We start from the raw sequence: 21,378 nt of genomic DNA, 5'->3' as shown, positions 1-21,378 counted from the left end.
TTCTTTATGCTTTATTACAGCTACGTCTGGTGAGTGCAATCATAATATATTGGCCACCTGTGTCTCAGATAAGATCCTATTTTGCACTATTTTGTCCAACAGCTTTTCATAGGATTCTGTTATGATTGAGTCACCGTAGGAGGCAAAAACAAAAATGCTAGCTAAGTCCAGAAAACCAGAGAAGTTGGCAGCTATCGGATTGCAGACCCCTGAACCTATCAACACAACTAGCAGTAGCCGTGGGGGGTTCCTACGATGCCCTAGACCCCTCGATCACAGCCGGAGAATTAAATAGGCCTAAAGAAAGAAAGGGGAAATCTAAACTGCCCCAGAGCAGACCCCAAAGCAATAGGCAACCCCCAACATATAATGACGGTGAAGCAAGATGAAAACACTAACACAGACAGAAAGATAGACTGAGCAAAGACGGGGCCCAAACTACCTAGATAGGAAAGGACAGGAAGGCTGCTGTCTGCAATCCGTGAAAAACCCTATGAAAATAAGAGCCAACAGACTGACAGTGAAAAAGGCCCTGAAGACGCTAGGCTTCAAAAAAGCTATGTCAGTACTCAGGAATATTCTGAAGACAGAGCAACCGGCAAAAGGAGATTCAGCTCATCCCAGCAGGGAATGGCAGAATCCAGAAAAGCAAGGAAAACAAACACAAAACATAAATGCAAACAGGCAAAGCAGAAACTTGGCTTTAGGGAAGCAGGAATCAGACTGGTGTCCTAGAAGTCCACAGAGAAATCACCCGCAGGGCAGAAGGGCGTCGGCAGCCTTATATCCAGTCAGTGACTCCACTCAGCCAGTCATCCTCATTAGACTCAGGTGCCTGATAATCAGGCTCATTACCTTCCTTTACCAGAATAGGGAGTTCACCAGACCTCAGTGACGAAGGGGAAAATGAACTCACAACAGGATTCCATGTCATTCGGACAGACCTTGTTCTTTTACCAGTAGCTTCTCATATGCGGCAATCCCGGCCGTATCTTTGTGGACAATCCGTGTCCCTCCTGTTCCTTCCTGTCAGCAGCTTTTATCAGCACCCATGTCCAGCTCCTTTGGGAAGGGGTGCCAGAAGTGCTTTCACTGCGGCTCCCGCCATGGTCTTACACCTCGGATCCTGCTTAGGGATGATCTGGTGCCCGTCAACACCGTCCTCAGCCTGGGGCCCCGTCAGCTTTATCCCCACAGCCTCAATCCAGTCACTCCTCCCACGTCCTTGGGCAAGCCCCCGAGCTTCTGACAGAACCAGAAGGTATCCTGACTCAAAACTACTCAGCTCTGTGCTGCCCATCCCATCAGGTTAACCCCAGTGCTGCCTGTGTCCTTCTCTATTCTAGACTATATTAGTAATGTGCACCCCCTCTATCCTAGCCCCACTACAGTTCCTATATCCATGACTCCGGACCACACCACCCCTAGGCACAACACTACAGTAATAATGGCGGCCACACAGCACCCATACTGCGAGGCTGAGTACTCATGACTACGGGCCACACCACCCCCAGGCACAACACTATAGTAATAATGGCCACCACACAGCACCCATACTGCGAGGCTGAGTACCGATGTCTCCGGGCCACACCGCCCCCAGGCACAACACTACAGTAATAATGGCCACCACACAGCACCCATACTGCGAGGCTGAGTACCCATGACTATGGGCCACAACGCACACAGGCACAACACTACAGTAATAATGGCCACCACACAGCACCCATACTGCGAGGCTGAGTACCCATGACTCCGGGCCACACCGCCCCCAGGCACAACACTACAGTAATAATGGCCACCACACAGCACCCATACTGCGAGGCTGAGTACCCATGACTATGGGCCACACCACCCCCAGGCACAACACTACAGTAATAATGGCCACCACACAGCACCCATACTGCGAGGCTGAGTACCGATGACTCCGGGCCACACCGCCCCCAGGCACAACACTACAGTAATAATGGCCACCACACAGCACCCATACTGCGAGGCTGAGTACCCATGACTCCGGGCGACACTGCCCCCAGGCACAACACTACAGTAATAATGGACACCACACAGGACCCATACTGCGAGGCTGAGTACCCATGACTATGGGCCACACCGCACCCAGGCACCACACTACAGTAATAATGGCCACCACACAGCACCCATACTGCGAGGCTGAGTACTCATGACTCCGGGCCACACCGCCCCCAGGCACAACACTATAGTAATAATGGCCATTGGCCACCACACAGCACCCATACTGCGAGGCTGAGTACTCATGACTCCGGGCCACACTGCCCCCAGGCACAACACTACAGTAATAATGGCCGCCACACAGCACTCATACTGCGAGGCTGAGTACCCATGACACCGGACCACACCGCCCCCAGGCACACTACAGTAATAATGGCCACCACACAGCACCCATACTGCAAGGCTGAGTACCCATGACTCCGGGCTACACCGCCCCCAGGCACACTACAGTAATAATGGCCACCACACAGCACCCATACTGCGAGGCTGAGTACCCATGACTCCGGGCCACACCACCCCCAGGCGCAACACTATAGTAATAATGGCCACCACACAGCACCCACACTGCGAGGCTGAGTACCTATGACTCCAGACCACACCACCCCCAGGCACAACACTACAGTAATAATGGCCACCACACAGCACCCACACTGCGAGGCTGAGTACCTATGACTCCAGACCACACCATCCACAGGCACAACACTACAGTAATAATGGCCGCCACACAGCACCCATACTGCGAGGCTGAGTACCGATGACTCCGGGCCACACCTCCCCCAGGCACACTACAGTAATAATGGCCACCACACAGCAATCATACTGCGAGGCTGAGTACTCATGACACCGGGCCACACCACCCCCAGGCACAACACTACAGTAATAATGGCGGCCACACAGCACCCATACTGCAAGGCTGAGTACCGATGACTGCGGTCCCCACCACCTCCAGGCACAACACTACAGTAATAATGGCGGCCACACAGCACCCATACTGCGAGGCTGAGTACCCATGACTCCGGGCCACACCGCCCCCAGGCACAACACTATAGTAATAATGGCCACCACACAGGACCCACACTGCGAGGCTGAGTACCTATGACTCCAGACCACACCACCCCCAGGCACAACACTACAGTAATAATGGCGGCCACACAGCACCCATACTGCGAGGCTGAGTACCCATGACTCCGGGCCACACCACCCCCAGGCACAACACTACAGTAATAATGGCCACCACACAGCACCCATACTGTGAGGCTGAGTACCCATGACTCCGGACCACACCACCCCCAGGCACAACACTACAGTAATAATGGCGGCCACACAGCACCCATACTGTGAGGCTGAGTACGCATGACACAGGGCCACACCATCCACAGGCACAACACTACAGTAATAATGGCCGCCACACAGCACCCATACTACGAGGCTGAGTACCGATGACTGCGGGCCACACCTCCCCCAGGCACACTAGAGTAATAATGGCCACCACACAGCAATCATACTGCGAGGCTGAGTACTCATGACACCGGGCCACACCGCCCCCAGGCACAACACTATTGTAATAATGGCAGCCACACAGCACCCATACTGCATGGCTGAGTACCCATGACTGCGGTCCCCACCACCTCCAGGCACAACACTACAGTAATAATGGCGGCCACACAGCACCCATACTGTGAGGCTGAGTACGCATGACACAGGGCCACACCATCCACAGGCACAACACTACAGTAATAATGGCGGCCACACAGCACCCATACTGCGAGGCTGAGTACCGATGACTCCTGGCCACACCACCCCCAGGCACAACACTACAGTAATAATGGCCGCCACATAACACTCATATTGCGAGGCTGAGTACCCATGACTCCGGGCCACACCACCTCCAGGCACAATACTACAGTAATAGTGGCCGCCACACAGCACCCATACAGCGAGGCTCAGTACAAATGACTATGGGTCACACCACACCCGGCACAACACGACAGTAATAATGGCAGCCACACAGCACCCATACTGCGAAGCTGAGTACCAATGACTCCGGGCCACACCATCCACAGGCACAACACTACAGCAATAATGGCTACCACACAGCACCCATACTGCGAGGCTGAGTACCCATAACTATGGGCCACACCACCCCCAGGCACAACACTACAGTAATAATGGCCACCACACAGCACCCATACTGCGAGGCTGAGTACCCATGACTATGGGCCACACAACCCCCAGGCACAACACTACAGTAATAATGGCCAAAACACAGCACCCATACTGCGAGGCTGAGTATTCATGACTCCGGGCCACACCACCCCCAGGCACAACACTGCAGTAATAATGGCCACCACACAGCACCCATACTGCGAGGCTGAGTATTCATGACTCCGGGCCACACCACCCCCAGGCACAACACTGCAGTAATAATGGCCACCACACAGCACCCATACTGCGAGGCTGAGTACCCATGACTCTGGACCACACCACCCCCAGGCACAACACTACAGTAATAATGGCCACCACACAGCACCCATACTGCGAGGCTTAGTACCCATGACTCCGGGCCACACAGCCCCCAGGCACAGCACTACAGTAATAATGGCCACCACACAGTACCCATACTGCGAGGCTCAGTACCCATGACTCCGGACCACACCATCCCCAGGCACAACACTACAGTAATAATGACTGCCACACAGCACTCATACTGCGAGGCTGAATACTCATGACTATGGGCCACACCGCCCCCAGGCATAACACTACAGTAATAATGGCCACCACACAGCACCCATACTGCGAGGCTTAGTACCCATGACTATGGGTCACACCACCCCCAGGCACAACACTACAGTAATAATGGCCACCACACAGCACCCATACTGCGAGGCTGAGTACCCATGACTCTGGACCACACCACCCCCAGGCACAACACTACAGTAATAATGGCCACCACACAGCACCCATACTGCGAGGCTTAGTACCCATGACTCCGGGCCACACAGCCCCCAGGCACAGCACTACAGTAATAATGGCCACCACACAGTACCCATACTGCGAGGCTCAGTACCCATGACTCCGGACCACACCATCCCCAGGCACAACACTACAGTAATAATGACTGCCACACAGCACCCATACTGCGAGGCTGAATACTCATGACTATGGGCCACACCGCCCCCAGGCATAACACTACAGTAATAATGGCCACCACACAGCACCCATACTGTGAGGCTTAGTACCCATGACTATGGGCCACACTGCCCCCAGGCACAACACTACAGTAATAATGGCCACCACACAGCACCCATACTGCGAGGCTTAGTACCCATGACTCCGGGCCACACAGCCCCCAGGCACAGCACTACAGTAATAATGGCCACCACACAACACCCATAGTGCGAGGCTGAGTACCCTTGACTCCGGACCACACCACCCCAAGGCACAACACTACAGTAATAAAGGCCACCACACAGCACCCATACTGCGAGGCTGAGTACTCATGACTCCGGGCCACACTGCCCCACAGGCACGACACTACAGTAATAATAGCCACCACACAGCACCCATACTGCGAGGCTGAGTACACATGACTCCGGGCCACACCGCCCCCAGGTACAACACTACAGTAATAATGGCGGCCACACAGCACCCATACTGCGAGGCTGAGTACTCATGACACCGGGCCACACCGCCCCCAGGCACAACACTACAGTAATAATGGCGGCCACACAGCACCCATACTGCGAGGCTGAGTACTCATGACTCCGGGCCACACTGCCCCCAGGCACGACACTACAGTAATAATAGCCACCACACAGCACCCATACTGCGAGGCTGAGTACCCATGACTATGGGCCACACCGCCCCCAGGCACAACACTACAGTAATAATGGCCACCACACAGCACCCATACTGCGAGGCTGAGTACACATGACTCCGGGCCACACCGCCCCCAGGTACAACACTACAGTAATAATGGCGGCCACACAGCACCCATACTGCGAGGCTGAGTACTCATGACACCGGGCCACACCGCCCCCAGGCACAACACTACAGTAATAATGGCCACCACACAACACCCATACAGCGAGGCTGAGTACTCATGATTCCGGGCCACACCACCCCCAGGCACAACTCTACAGTAATAATGGCCACCACACAGCACCCATACTGTGAGGCTGAGTACCCATGACTATGGGCCACAGCGCCCCCAGGCACAACACTACAGTAATAATGGCCACCACACAGCACCCATACTGTGAGGCTGAGAACCCATGACTATGGGCCACACCGCCCCCAGGCACAACACTACAGTAATAATGGCCACCACACAGCACCCATACTGCGAGGCTTAGTACTCATGACTACGGGCCTCACCGCCCCCAGGCACAACACTACAGTAATAATGGCCACCACACAGCAGACATACTGCGAGGCTGAGTACTCATAACTATCGGCCACACCGCCCCCAGTCACAACACTACAGTAATAATGGCCACCACACAGCACCCATACTGTGAGGCTGAGTACTCATGACTACGGGCCACACCGCCCCCAGGCACAACACTACAGTAATAATGGCCACCACACAGCACCCATACTGTGAGGCTGAGTACTCATGACTCCGGGCCACACCACCCCCAGTCACAACAATACAGTAATAATGGCCACCACACAGCACCCATACTGCGAGGCTGAGTACCCATGACTCCGGGCCACACCGCCCCCAGGAAAAACACTACAGTAATAAAGACCATCACACAGCACCCATACTGCGAGGCTGAGTACCCATGACTCCAGGTCATACCGCCCCATGAACAACACTACAGTAATAATGGCGGCCACACAGCACCCATACTGCGAGGCTGAGTACTCAAGACACCGGGCCACACCGCCCCCAGGCACAACACTACAGTAATAATGGCCACCACACAGCACCCATAAAGCGAGGCTGAGTACTCATGACTCCGGGCCACACCACCTCCAGGCACAACTCTACAGTAATAATGGCCACCACACAGCACCCATACTGTGAGGCTGAGTACCCATGACTATGGGCCACAGCGCCCCCAAGCACAACACTACAGTAATAATGGCCACCACACAGCACCCATACTGCGAGGCTGAGCACTCATGACTATGGGCCACACCACCCCCAGGCACAACACTACAGTAATAATGGCCACCACACAGCACCCATACTGCGAGGCTGAGCACTCATGACTATGGGCCACACCGCCCCCAGGCACAACACTACAGTAATAATGGCCACCACACAGCACCCATACTGCGAGGCTTAGTACTCATGACTATGGGCCACACCGCCCCAGGAACAACACTACAGTAATAATGGCCACCACACAGCAGACATACTGCGAGGCTGAGTACTCAAGACTATGGGCCACACCGCCCCCAGGCACAACACTACAGTAATAATGGCAGCCACACAGCACCCATACTGCGAGGCTGAGTACCCATGACTATGGGCCACACCACCCCCAGGCACAACACTACAGTAATAATGGCCAAAACGCAGCACCCATACTGCGAGGCTGAGTACTCATGACTACAGGCCACACGGCCCCCAGGCACAACACTACAGTAATAATGGCCACCACACAGCACCCACACTGCGAGGCTGAGTACTCATGACTACGGGCCACACCGCCCCCAGGCACAACACTACAGTAATAATGGCCACCACACAGCAGACATACTGCGAGGCTGAGTACTCATAACTGTGGGCCACACCGCCCCCAGTCACAACACTACAGTAATAATGGCCGCCACACAGCACCCATACTGTGAGGCTGAGTACTCATGACTACGGGCCACACCGCCCCCAGGCACAACACTACAGTAATAATGGCCACCACACAGCACCCATACTGTGAGGCTGAGTACTCATGACTCTGGGCCACACCACCCCCAATCACAACAATACAGTAATAATGGCCACCACACAGCACCCATACTGCGAGGCTGAGTACCCATGACTCCGGGCCACACCGCCCCCATGAACAACACTACAGTAATAATGGCGGCCACACAGCACCCATACTGCGAGGCTGAGTACCCATGACTATGGGCCACACCGCCCCCAGGCACAACACTACAGTAATAATGGCCACCACACAGCACCCATACTGTGTGGCTGAGCACTCATGACTCCGGGCCACACCACCCCCAGGCACAACACTACAGTAATAATGGCCACCACACAGCACACATACTGTGAGGCTGAGTACCCATGACTATGGGCCACACCGCCCCCAGGCACAACACTACAGTAATAATGGCCACCGCACAGCACCCATACTGTGAGGCTGAGTACTCATGACTATGGGGCACACCGCCCCAGGCACAACACTACAGTAATAATGGCCACCACACAGCAGACATACTGCGAGACTGAGTACTCAAGACTATGGGCCACACATCCCCAGGCACAACACTACAGTAATAATGGCGGCCACACAGCACCCATACTGCGAGGCTGAGTACCCATGACTATGGGCCACACCTCCCCCAGGCACAACACTACAGTAATAATGGCCACCACACAGCACCCATACTGCGTGGCTGAGTACTCATGACTACAGGCCACACGGCCCCCAGGCACAACACTACAGTAATAATGGCGGCCACACAGCACCCATAGTGCGAGGCTGAGAACACATGACTATGGGCCACACCACCCCGAGGCACAACACTATAGTAATAATGGCGGCCACACAGCACCCATACTGCGAGGCTGAGAACCCATGACTATGGGCCACACCACCCCCAGGCACAACATTACAGTAATAATGGCCACCTCACAGCACCCATACTGCGAGGCTCAGTACCCATGACTTCGGGTCACACCGCCCCCAGGAACAACACTACAGTAATAATGGCGGCCACACAGGACTCATACTGCGAGGCTCAGTACCCATGACTCCGGGTCACACTGCCCCCAGGAACAACACTACAGTAATAATGGCAGCCACACAGGACCCATACTGCGAGGCTGAGTACTCATGACTATGGGCCACACCACCCCCAGGCACAGCACTACAGTAATAATGGCGGCCACACAGCACCCATACTGTGAGGCTGAGTACTCATGACTCCAGGCCACACCACCCCCAGGCACAACACTGCAGTAATAATGGCCACCACACAACACCCATACTGCGAGGTTGAGTACTCATGACTATGGGCCACACCACCCCTAGGCACAACACTACAGTAATAATGGCGGCCACACAGCACCCATACTGCGAGGCTGAGTATTCATGACTCCGGGCCACACCACCCCCAGGCACAACACTACAGTAATAATGGCCACCTCACAGCACCCATACTGCGAGGCTGAGTACCCATGACTCCGGGCCACACCACCCCTAGGCACAACACTACAGTAATAATGGCGGCCACACAGCACCCATACTGCGAGGCTGAGTACCCATGACTCCGGGTCACACCGCCCCCAGGCACAACACTACAGTAATAATGGCCACCACACAGCACCCATACTGCGAGGCTCAGTACCCATGACTCTGGGTCACACCGCCCCCAGGCACAACACTACAGTAATAATGGCGGCCACACAGCACCCATACTGCGAGGCTGAGTACTCATGACTCTGGGCCACACCACCCCCAGGCACAACACTACAGTAATAATGGCCACCACACAGCACCTATACTGCGAGGCTCAGTACCCATGACTCTGGGTCACTCCGCCCCCAGGCACAACACTACAGTAATAATGGCCACCACACAGCACCTATACTGCGAGGCTCAGTACCCATGACTCTGGGTCACTCCGCCCCCAGGCACACTACAGTAATAATGTCCACCACATAACACCCATACTGCGAGGTTGAGTACTCATGACTATGGGCCACACCACCCCTAGGCACAACACTACAGTAATAATGGCAGCCACACAGCACCCATACTGCGAGGCTGAGTACTCATGACTCCGGGCCACACCACCCCCAGGCACAACACTGCAGTAATAATGGCCACCACACAGCACCCATACTTCGAGGCTGAGTACCCATGACTCCAGGCCACACGGCCCCCAGGCACAACACTACAGTAATAATGGCGGCCACACAGCACCCATGGTGCGAGGCTGAGAACACATGACTATGGGCCACACCACCCCGAGGCACAACACTGCAGTAATAATGGCGGCCACACAGCACCCGTACTGCGAGGCTGAGTACCCATGACTATGGGCCACACCACCCCCAGGCACAACACTACAGTAATAATGGCCACCTCACAGCACCCATACTGCGAGGCTCAGTACCCATGACTTCGGGTCACACCGCCCCTAGGAACGACACTACAGTAATAATGGCGGCCACACAGGACCCATACTGCGAGGCTCAGTACCCATGTCTCCGGGTCACACCGCCCCCAGGAGCAACACTACAGTAATAATGGCAGCCACACAGCACCCATACTGCGAGGCTGAGTTCTCATGACTATGGGCCACACCACCCCTAGGCACAGCACTACAGTAATAATGGCGGCCACACAGCACCCATACTGCGAGGCTGAGTACTCATGACTCCAGGCCACACCACCCCCAGGCACAACACTTTAGTAATAATGGCCACCACACAACACCCATACTGCGAGGTTGAGTACTCATGACTATGGGCCACACCACCCCCAGGCACAACACTACAGTAATAATGGCGGCCACACAGCACCCATACTGCGAGGCTGAGTATTCATGACTCCGGGCCACACCACCCCCAGGCACAACACTACAGTTATAATGGCCACCTCACATCACCCATACTGCGAGGCTGAGTACCCATGACTCCGGGCCACACCACCCCTAGGCAAAACACTACAGTAATAATGGCGGCCACACAGCACCCATACTGCGAGGCTGAGTACTCATGACTCTGGGCCACACCACCCCCAGGCACAACACTACAGTAATAATGGCCACCACACAGCACCCATACTGCGAGGCTCAGTACCCATGACTCCGGGTCACTCCGCCCCCAGGCACAACACTACAGTAATAATGGCCACCACACAGCACCCATACTGTGAGGCTGAGTACTCATGACTCCGGGCCACACCACCCCCAATCACAACAATACAGTAATAATGGCCACCACACAGCACCCATACTGCGAGGCTGAGTACCCATGACTCCGGGCCACACCGCCCCCATGAACAACACTACAGTAATAATGGCGGCCACACAGCACCCATACTGCGAGGCTGAGTACTCATGACTCCGGGCCACACCGCCCCCAGGCACAACACTACAGTAATAATGGCCACCACACAGCACCCATACTGCGAGGCTGAGTACTCATGACTCCGGGCCACACCACCCCCAGGCACAACACTGCAGTAATAATGGCCACCACACAGCACCCATACTGCGAGGCTGAGTACCCATGACTCCAGGCCACACCACCCCCAGGCACAACACTACAGTAATAATGGCAGCCACACAGCACCCATACTGCGAGGCTGAGTACTCATGACTCCGGGCCACACCATCCCCAGGCACAACACTACAGTAATAATGGCCACCACACAGCACCCATACTGCGAGGCTAAGTACTCATGACTCCGGGCCACGCCACTCCCAGGCACAACACTACAGTAATAATGGCCACCGCACAGCACCCATACTGCGAGGCTGAGTACCCATGACTCCAGGCCACACCACCCCTAGGCACAGCACTACAGTAATAATGGCGGCCACACAGCACCCATACTGCGAGGCTGAGTACTCATGACTCCAGGCCACACCACCCCCAGGCACAACACTTTAGTAATAATGGCCACCACACAACACCCATACTGCGAGGTTGAGTACTCATGACTATGGGCCACACCACCCCCAGGCACAACACTACAGTAATAATGGCGGCCACACAGCACCCATACTGCGAGGCTGAGTATTCATGACTCCGGGCCACACCACCCCCAGGCACAACACTACAGTTATAATGGCCACCTCACATCACCCATACTGCGAGGCTGAGTACCCATGACTCCGGGCCACACCACCCCTAGGCAAAACACTACAGTAATAATGGCGGCCACACAGCACCCATACTGCGAGGCTGAGTACTCATGACTCTGGGCCACACCACCCCCAGGCACAACACTACAGTAATAATGGCCACCACACAGCACCCATACTGCGAGGCTCAGTACCCATGACTCCGGGTCACTCCGCCCCCAGGCACAACACTACAGTAATAATGGCCACCACACAGCACCCATACTGTGAGGCTGAGTACTCATGACTCCGGGCCACACCACCCCCAATCACAACAATACAGTAATAATGGCCACCACACAGCACCCATACTGCGAGGCTGAGTACCCATGACTCCGGGCCACACCGCCCCCATGAACAACACTACAGTAATAATGGCGGCCACACAGCACCCATACTGCGAGGCTGAGTACTCATGACTCCGGGCCACACCGCCCCCAGGCACAACACTACAGTAATAATGGCCACCACACAGCACCCATACTGCGAGGCTGAGTACTCATGACTCCGGGCCACACCACCCCCAGGCACAACACTGCAGTAATAATGGCCACCACACAGCACCCATACTGCGAGGCTGAGTACCCATGACTCCAGGCCACACCACCCCCAGGCACAACACTACAGTAATAATGGCAGCCACACAGCACCCATACTGCGAGGCTGAGTACTCATGACTCCGGGCCACACCATCCCCAGGCACAACACTACAGTAATAATGGCCACCACACAGCACCCATACTGCGAGGCTAAGTACTCATGACTCCGGGCCACGCCACTCCCAGGCACAACACTACAGTAATAATGGCCACCGCACAGCACCCATACTGCGAGGCTGAGTACTCATGACACCGGGCCACACCACCCCCAGGCACAACACTACAGTAATAATGGCCACCACACAGCACCCATTCTGTGAGGCTGAGAACCCATGACTCCGGGCCACACCACCCCCAGGCACAACACTGCAGTAATAATGGCCACCACACAGCACCCATACTGCGAGGCTGAGTACCCATGACTCCGGGCCACACCACCCCCAGGCACAACACTACAGTAATAATGGCAGCCACACAGCACCCATACTGCGAGGCTGAGTACTCATGACTCCGGGCCACACCGCCCCCAGGAACAACACTACAGTAATAATGGCGGCCACACAGGACCCATACTGCGAGGCTCAGTACCCATGTCTCCGGGTCACACCGCACCCACGAGCAACACTACAGTAATAACGGCAGCCACACAGCACCCATACAGTGAGGCTGGGTACCCATGACACCGGGCCACACCACCCCCAGGCACAACACTACAGTAATAATGGCCACCACACAGCACCCATTCTGTGAGGCTGAGAACCCATGACTCCAGGCCACACCGCCCCCAGGCACAACACTACAGTAATAATGGCCCCCACACTGCACCCATACTGCTAGGCTCAGTACCCATGACTCCGGGCCACACCACCCCCAGACACAACACTACAGTAATAATGGTGGCCACACCGCACCCAGGAACAACACTACAGTCATAATCGTGTCCACACAGCACCCATACTGCGAGGCTGAGTACTCATGACTCCATGCCACACCACCCCCAGTCACAACACAACAGTAATAATGGCGGCCACACAGCACCCATACTGCGAGGCTCAGTACCCATGACTCCGGGCCACACCACTGTATTGCCAACTGTTTAGCAATAAGGTTCGGATATGGCTTTAAAGAAGGCTACTACTTGGATATAACACAATTTTATTATACAATGATTATAAAACACCAAATTAATGGAATGGCAGATATAATATTACCCTGTCTTGTTTACATAGAGAAATAAGTATCCATTCTATACATTACCAAGTAGTATTGTAACATCACTTCTCCACTGGAGGGACCACAGTGTCAAATGAGAAGGAAATGCTCTGGTCTTGTCATCACATAGACTGTGCACCCACGATAGCTTCTGGAAATGTCCCCTGCTGGAAAATGTCCCCACCTCACTGACACAGGTCCACCTTTTTATACACAATATTCCCACATTCCCTCTGTGCAGTATGCTGAGTCATCAGAATCTGGAACTGCACAAGACTTCAAGGTCTGTTTGCACCAACCAGAGATTTGTTTGCTATTAGTATGCCTCTTAACAATAGCACAATGCATCAGGGTTGTTTTGCTACTGATTATAACCTAGACTCTGTTTGCCTCTAGTCAACTTGTCAAAGTTGTCTGTCATTGTTCAAAGTTCAACATATGTTGCTTGTTACAAAGTTAACTCTTCATGATCATAGCATAATGCTCTAAGATGGGCAGCATGACTTCCATAATCACCTATTCTGAAAACTGGATACCTATATAACTCATGCACAACATAGAAAAAGATTTTCCAGCGTCTCCAGGAGATAAAATAACAATTGCTTTATTGAAAATATAAAATCTTCTTACCATCAAGTAAAAACAACATAAAGAGGCATATGAAGGTGAGCACTTTCCTACTCATTTCACCCTGAAAGGGCTTAATCATGGAATGCGTAAAGGAGGTCTCCAAACAGATATTTAAGTGCAAAACATGTCAAGGAAACACGTGATTCAATTAGGTGAAAAACACACCCATTACATTTAACATAGACAAAACCAAATTTGAAAAAAGTGTACAATGCATGGAAACCAACACATACGAAGGGTATAATAATAAACAGATCAAGGAAAAAAAAAAAAAATAAAAAATGTTTTATAAAGAAATTTTTTTTAACTTGATATATCACATATAAAGCAGTTAAAAAACCATATAGGTATTTAAAGGAAGCCATAATGTACTCTGATAGCGTTATAACAAGGATCTTATAATTTGCGAACAATTTGTACGTAGCATGTTATCAAATGGTGGGAATTGATTGCATTACAACAAACGGAAAGAAAGAGAAAAATACTGCAGCAAAAAAAAACCAACAAAAAAACCAACAAAAAAAAACACAAACACCATTGTTTCATTCATTTACAATTTTCTTTCAAAGATATATATGTACAAATATATACCCTGTGTTAAGTACCCCTCGTATATCCAACTGTGAAAATGTCTAAGTTATTTACTGGAGAGGAAAAAAAAAAGACCACACATTTGAATGGCATGAACAAGAGAAAGAGATACCTAAGAATACTGCATGATTAGATCTCTCCTCTTGTTCATACCATGCGGTATTCTAGTGCCCAATTTATAAATCCAGAAAGACTCTCGATTGAGAATCTTTCTACGATGGTCCCCTCCCCTGACTGGTTTGTAGACCTTTTCAATGCCAGTGAATGTGAGAGAATCGAGGCGCCTATTATGAATAGTAATAAAGTGCCTCGAGACTGCAGAAACATTCACTGCAGAAGGATTTAAAGTATCAGACATGTGTCTGCGTATTCGCTGTTTGAGAGGACAAGTTGTACAATCTACATATTGAATTGAACAAGAAGTACATTCAATGAGATATACAACATTAGCACAATGCATCAGGGTTGTTTTGCTACTGATTATAACCTAGACTCTGTTTGCCTCTAGTCAACTTGTCAAAGTTGTCTGTCATTGTTCAAAGTTCAACATATGTTGCTTGTTACAAAGTTAACTCTTCATGCTCATAGCATAATGCTCTAAGATAGGCAGCATGACTTCCATAATCACCTATTCTGAAAACTGGATACCTATGTAACTCAGACACACACTTATACATGTCAGATATGTATCACAATCGGTCCTTGATTATGGATGTCATGCACAATCATTCCTACATGAGACCATAAAACATTTTGGTCTCTCTTGTCTTCGAGCATCATACTATTATTGAGCACAAGACTTCCTTGTTCAAGCAGCATATTAATTATCTATACAGTTGTTATTCCTATTGTCCTAGAATATACCACACAACTCTTATATTAGAATACCACACATAATTAGTTGGAAAGCTTCTTTCCATCAACCACCCCCAAGTGAAGGTATTCTGTATCTATCAATGTTTGTCAACAAGGGTCACTTGCCTGCAAATCAGGATAATGCTTTATCAATATACCTGCACCATTCACTACTCTTGAAATTCAAGTACGTACACAAAGGTTAATCCTTTCCAGTAATCCAGATTAAACATACTGTTTCAACAAGCATTGTCTTTCAGTATACTCAGCACACAGGCTGCATTTCAATAGCCATTGCAGGTCTGACCTCATGAACTCTGGTACTGGATATGGGGCCTTCTAATCCTAACATTACAGGTTAATTTCAATATGGACTAATCAATATATTACAATATGTAGGCTATAAGATATCCATATTTTTATTAGCACCACAACCACCCCCAGGCACAACACTACATACTGCGAGGCTGAGTACTCATGACTTCGGGCCACACCACCCCAAGGCACAACACTACAGTAATAATGGCCGTCACACAGCACCCATACTGCGAGGCTCAGTACCCATGACTCCGGGCCACACCGCCCCCAGGCAAAACACTACAGTAATAATGGCCACCACACAGCACCCATACTGCGAGGCTGAGTACCCATGACTCTGGGCCATGCCGCCCCCAGGCACAGCACTACAGTAATAATGGCCACCACACAGCACCCATACTGCGAGGCTGAGTACCCATGACTCTGGGCCATGCCGCCCCCAGGCACAGCACTACAGTAATAATGGCCACCACACAGCACCCATACTGTGAGGCTGAGTACCCATGACTCCGGGCCACACCGCCCCCAGGCACAACACTACAGTAATAGTGTCGATGACCGCAGAATTTTGAGACTGATGCCATATTTTACATCGGGATTTTATCTATACTTACAGACCCAGCATGGTCTGGCTGTTAGGGGTTTTATGGCCCCTGTGGATTTGGGGCTTTTTGGCAAAGTTATATTAACAAGAAGCTTCGTATTGTTTTCCCTAGTTAACCTGGTGCTTAAAGTATACGTTTCACTAATATCGGATGTATAGAAATTCCAATATTCTATATTTTCTTTCGGAGACATACTATCTGAGCTGGCGCATAGTAATTGTGGTGACCCGGCATCACCTGAATCCAACATTCATTTCTTGTGGACGATAGGGCTCCCCTGTCTTATTTATGGGTGAGCTTTGTGACTATGACTGTTGCGACCCAGAGACAAACCCGCGCACATTACCTCTGCCCCCCCCCCATAATAAATCAACTCAGAAACCAAGTGATGGGTGAAGGTCGGTCACAGCTTTATTAAATGCTTTGTTAAACAACCATTTTGAAGGCACATAACTTCTCTTAACACGCGCTTGCCGCTAAATGCCCTGCTCCATATACGCAGGCAAGTCAGCCAGCAAGCCGTAATTCCGTGCCATTCCTTCTTTTACCGCCACGGAGGATCCTGTTTCTAAACAGGACTCCGACCCCCACCCATCAATAACAAAGCCTGCTCCACACCATCCTGCAATCCGGATAGGAATATATCGAGCCCGATATCGTTTAAATGAACCCCATCAGGCCTTAACAGGGCGCTGTTATCCCCTTCCAACTGTCGGTGCCGTACTACCACACCAAACCTATCACGCACAAATTTAGAGATACGAGCATTAATCGATCTCCTTGAGCGTTCAACCGCCATCCCATCACGAGCCCCTTGCCACACCGCCCTCGGGACAATCTCGGACCACACCAAAACTAGTTCTTGGAAGAAACTATGGAACCGTTCCATATCAGCCCGCATCATCGTCAACAACTCCGCCACTTTGTAGGAGCACAGGTCATTTCCCCCCGCGTGCAGGACCAAAATAACAGGACCCCGAGCTCCTCTTGCCACCGAAATGACCTCAGGCAAGACCTGCAGCCATTGCAGGCCCCTAACGCCTCTCCACATGAACTCCACATCCCAAAATCCTAGGTGCCGTCCACCTGGGCGACACTCAGCATGTTGCGCAGTCCACAATATATAAGAATGTCCCAGCAACCAAACGGTCGGTCTGATGGAACCTGCAAAAAAAGAAAATGTTAATACAATAAATCCGGACGAATATATATCGAGCAAAGCATGCCGAACGCCACCTCCCTATCTTTTGAACTTCCGAATCCGGAAGACCCTCCTTAGCCGCTTCCGTAGCAGCACCAATGCAAAAGGAATGAGTACCATATTCACCAACTGGAACTCCTAAACCCTTCAAACATTTATTAAACACAGACTGAAATTGATACCTGGTTAACGGTGAAAAATAGAAATGCGTGAAGAAAAATTCACCCCCTCGTCTCATCGCCACATATGCCCGAAGCAAAGCGACCGGACACATTGAGGCTTCGGCAGCATGCAACAAAACCCAAGAACCCCGACCCAACGGATCAGTCTTAGATTTACGGATTCGTATGTGAACCGACCCTTCCAAAAAAACCACGTCCTCGAAACGCAAACCACACGCCCCGTCGAGCTTTGAACGCGGAACCAATTCCCCAACTCTTAGGGCCCCGAAAAATGCTAATCCAAATGCAGCGGATAAAAGAGCTGTTTCAAAAGTGGATCTGCACACCTCCTGAGCCGTAGTTATGATCCAGCTAAGCAGGGCCAGCGACACCGGGCGCCGACACTCATTACTAGGTTGGACCCTTCGCAAACCCTTCATAGCCTGACGAATAATGAAAGATTTCATAACATCAGGCCATCCTAAGAGCTGAAAGTGAAAAGCAACCCCCGACAATCGCTGCTGCGCCGATGCTCCCGATAAACCCTTGTTAGTCAACTGACACAAGTACTCAACCGTAACTTGCAATCTGGAATTCTCGCAAGCCTGAACCGGCCAATGGCCCACCAACTGGCACCATTCCGACCACGCCTTACCATACGCACTCCAAGTCGATTGAGACACCGAGGAGCGGACAAGGGACATCAACTGTTCCCGACCACATCCCACAGGACCGACGGGCAATTGAAATCCTCTGGACTGACATTGGGGCCATGCACCGTGGAGACCTGAAAAGCAGAGAAATCAGAAAGATTAGAGGACAAACCATCCTGCCCATGCACCAATTGAACCCGAAGCCAAATGTTATGTCAAACATAGTAGGGAAAGTCTACGCAGGAGGCCAAAACCGGCAAAGACCAGGACGACATGTGATTGATAAAGCGAGCCACACCCGGGTTGTCAGACCGCAACTGAATTTCCTGATTGCACAGTAACTCACCCCACAACTCAAACAAAACCACGATTGGAAAAATCTCACATAGTGTCTTGTCCTGACAAAGGCCCGTCTCAGACCACAACTCCGGCCAGCCCTCCCGGCAGCGCCGTTTGCCAAATCCAGCCACGAAAACCCGCCACTCCATCGCCTTCCGTAAACAAATCCAATTCCTGAGCCGTCCGGCACGGCAACATGAAACAAGTGTGACCATTAAACGATTGCAAGAAAGAAAGCCACACTTTCAAATCCGCCTTCATGGCCCTTGTGACCCGCACCCTGTGGTGCGGGCTGGAGGCACCTTTCGTAGCCAGCGACAGCCGTCGCGAGAAAACCCTGCCCACCGGCATGACCCCGCACGCAAAAACCAACAAACCTAGCAATGATTGCATCTGCAACAGGGTGACTTTCCTAACGGACAGAAAACCCGAAATCAAGGAAACCAATTTTTGAATTTTTTCCACAGGCAAGCGAAAAACCATCGCTACCGTGTCAATTTCAATTCCAAGAAACGACAAAGTGCGAACTAGGCCAATCGTCTTCTCCGGAGACAGAGGAACGCCAAATTCCTTTGCCATAGCCGTGAACGCAGCGAGCATCCTGTGACACACATCCGAGTCATTCGGGCCTACAAAAAGGAAATCATCCAAATAGTGAGTAACTGACCTGACTCCTGCTTCCCATCTAACCACCCATTCCAGAAAGGAACTAAAAAGCTCAAAGTAATAGCACGAAATAGAACACCCCATGAGAAGACACATGTCAAAATAAAACTCTCCTGCAACCTGACAACCCAACAAATGAAAACAATCCGGATACACCGGCAACAGGCGAAAAGCCGAATCGATATCCGATTTCACCAACCATGCTCCTTCCCCCGCGCTCCTGATCAAGGCCACAGCCCTATCGAAAGACGCATATGATACTGATGCATCATCAGGGGAGATTCCATCATTCACCGAAAAACCCTTCGGGTGCGACAAATGGTGAATTAACCGAAAAGAGCCCGGTTCCTTCTTTGGTACCACTCCCAGAGGAGATACTCTAAAATCTTGAAAAGGCGGCTTCAAAAACGGACCCGCCATCCTACCCAGATCTACCTCCTTCTGCACCTTTGATAACAAAACATCAGGATGTTCCCGACCCCACTTCAAATTTTCAGAAAAACCGGGGGACCTATGCAATCGAAACGGAATGAAAAAACCCTCCGAAAACCCAAAACGCAACTGACCTGCTGCCTCTTTATTGGGATACCGGTCTAACCACGGTCCCATCGCGACTACGTTCACTGGTGTCCTTCCTCTCCGTTTGCTGTGGCTTGACTGGCAACTTTCCCGCAGGGCGGGAACATCTAGCCGCCGGGTGGGAACCTCCGCATGAGGAACATTCATGCCGGAATTTGCAGAGACCATAGAATCGACAGTGTCCCTCATTAAACAGCCAACAGGTACCGGGTCTCCGTACGACCACTGAACTGGAACCCGACGAACCCTGTCCAGCGGCCGCTGTTGGAAAGGGGCGTTGTTTCTGCGTCATCATAAGACGCAGCCATACCTCAGTCGCCTTAACCCCCCAACCAATCTCCGGGTGAATAGCTAACCGTCTCCTAAATTCCTCATCATACCTCCACCACGCAGACCCACCGTGAGCCTTGTACGAGTTGTAGATCATATCCTGATAAATGAACAACTCTGAACATCTACCCGGGTGCTTCTGACCCATAACACAACCCAATACGGCAAATACTTGCAGCCAATTATTCATAGTCCTCGCCACTTTCGGGTACACTCTATCCGCAAACCTTTCCACAGGTCTCCTGTCCTTGTCCACGGTATGCTGATCCACCGCAATCAGCGACCAAATATCCACATATTCATTACTCCAAATCTTCTTTTTAGTATCATCGTCTAAGTGCGAACCCAGCGCACTGACCCCGCAGAACATGGCATCCTTGTACACCCCGGCAAGCGATGAATCAACCTTATTACCCTCCTTACCCGCATTAGCTGCGGGGGGCAATTGCCCGACCAACGCTCTCAAAACAGATATCACCATTGCATTATCCACACTTGAAGAACCCAGCAGTGAACACTCACCCGGATTCGCCATTGGAGGAGGGACTCCCATAGATGGAGGAACTCCGG

At 51.7% G+C, this 21,378-nt stretch overlaps 1 protein-coding gene across 2 annotated transcripts in view; it reads left to right on the top strand.

Annotated features, from left to right (window-relative positions):
* Positions 1–21,378, top strand: part of LOC141076476 (vitamin D3 hydroxylase-associated protein-like) — a 141,016-nt gene that overhangs the window by 76,627 nt on the left and 43,011 nt on the right. The gene's annotated exons all lie outside the window — the stretch shown is intronic.

Source organism: Dendrobates tinctorius, unplaced genomic scaffold (assembly GCF_039654945.1).
Source record: "Dendrobates tinctorius isolate UK_male_01 unplaced genomic scaffold, ASM3965494v1 ptg000410l, whole genome shotgun sequence".
NCBI lineage: Eukaryota > Metazoa > Chordata > Amphibia > Anura > Dendrobatidae > Dendrobates > Dendrobates tinctorius.
Note: the sequence above shows the minus strand (reverse complement) of the source record. Positions and strands in the feature narration are given on the sequence as shown.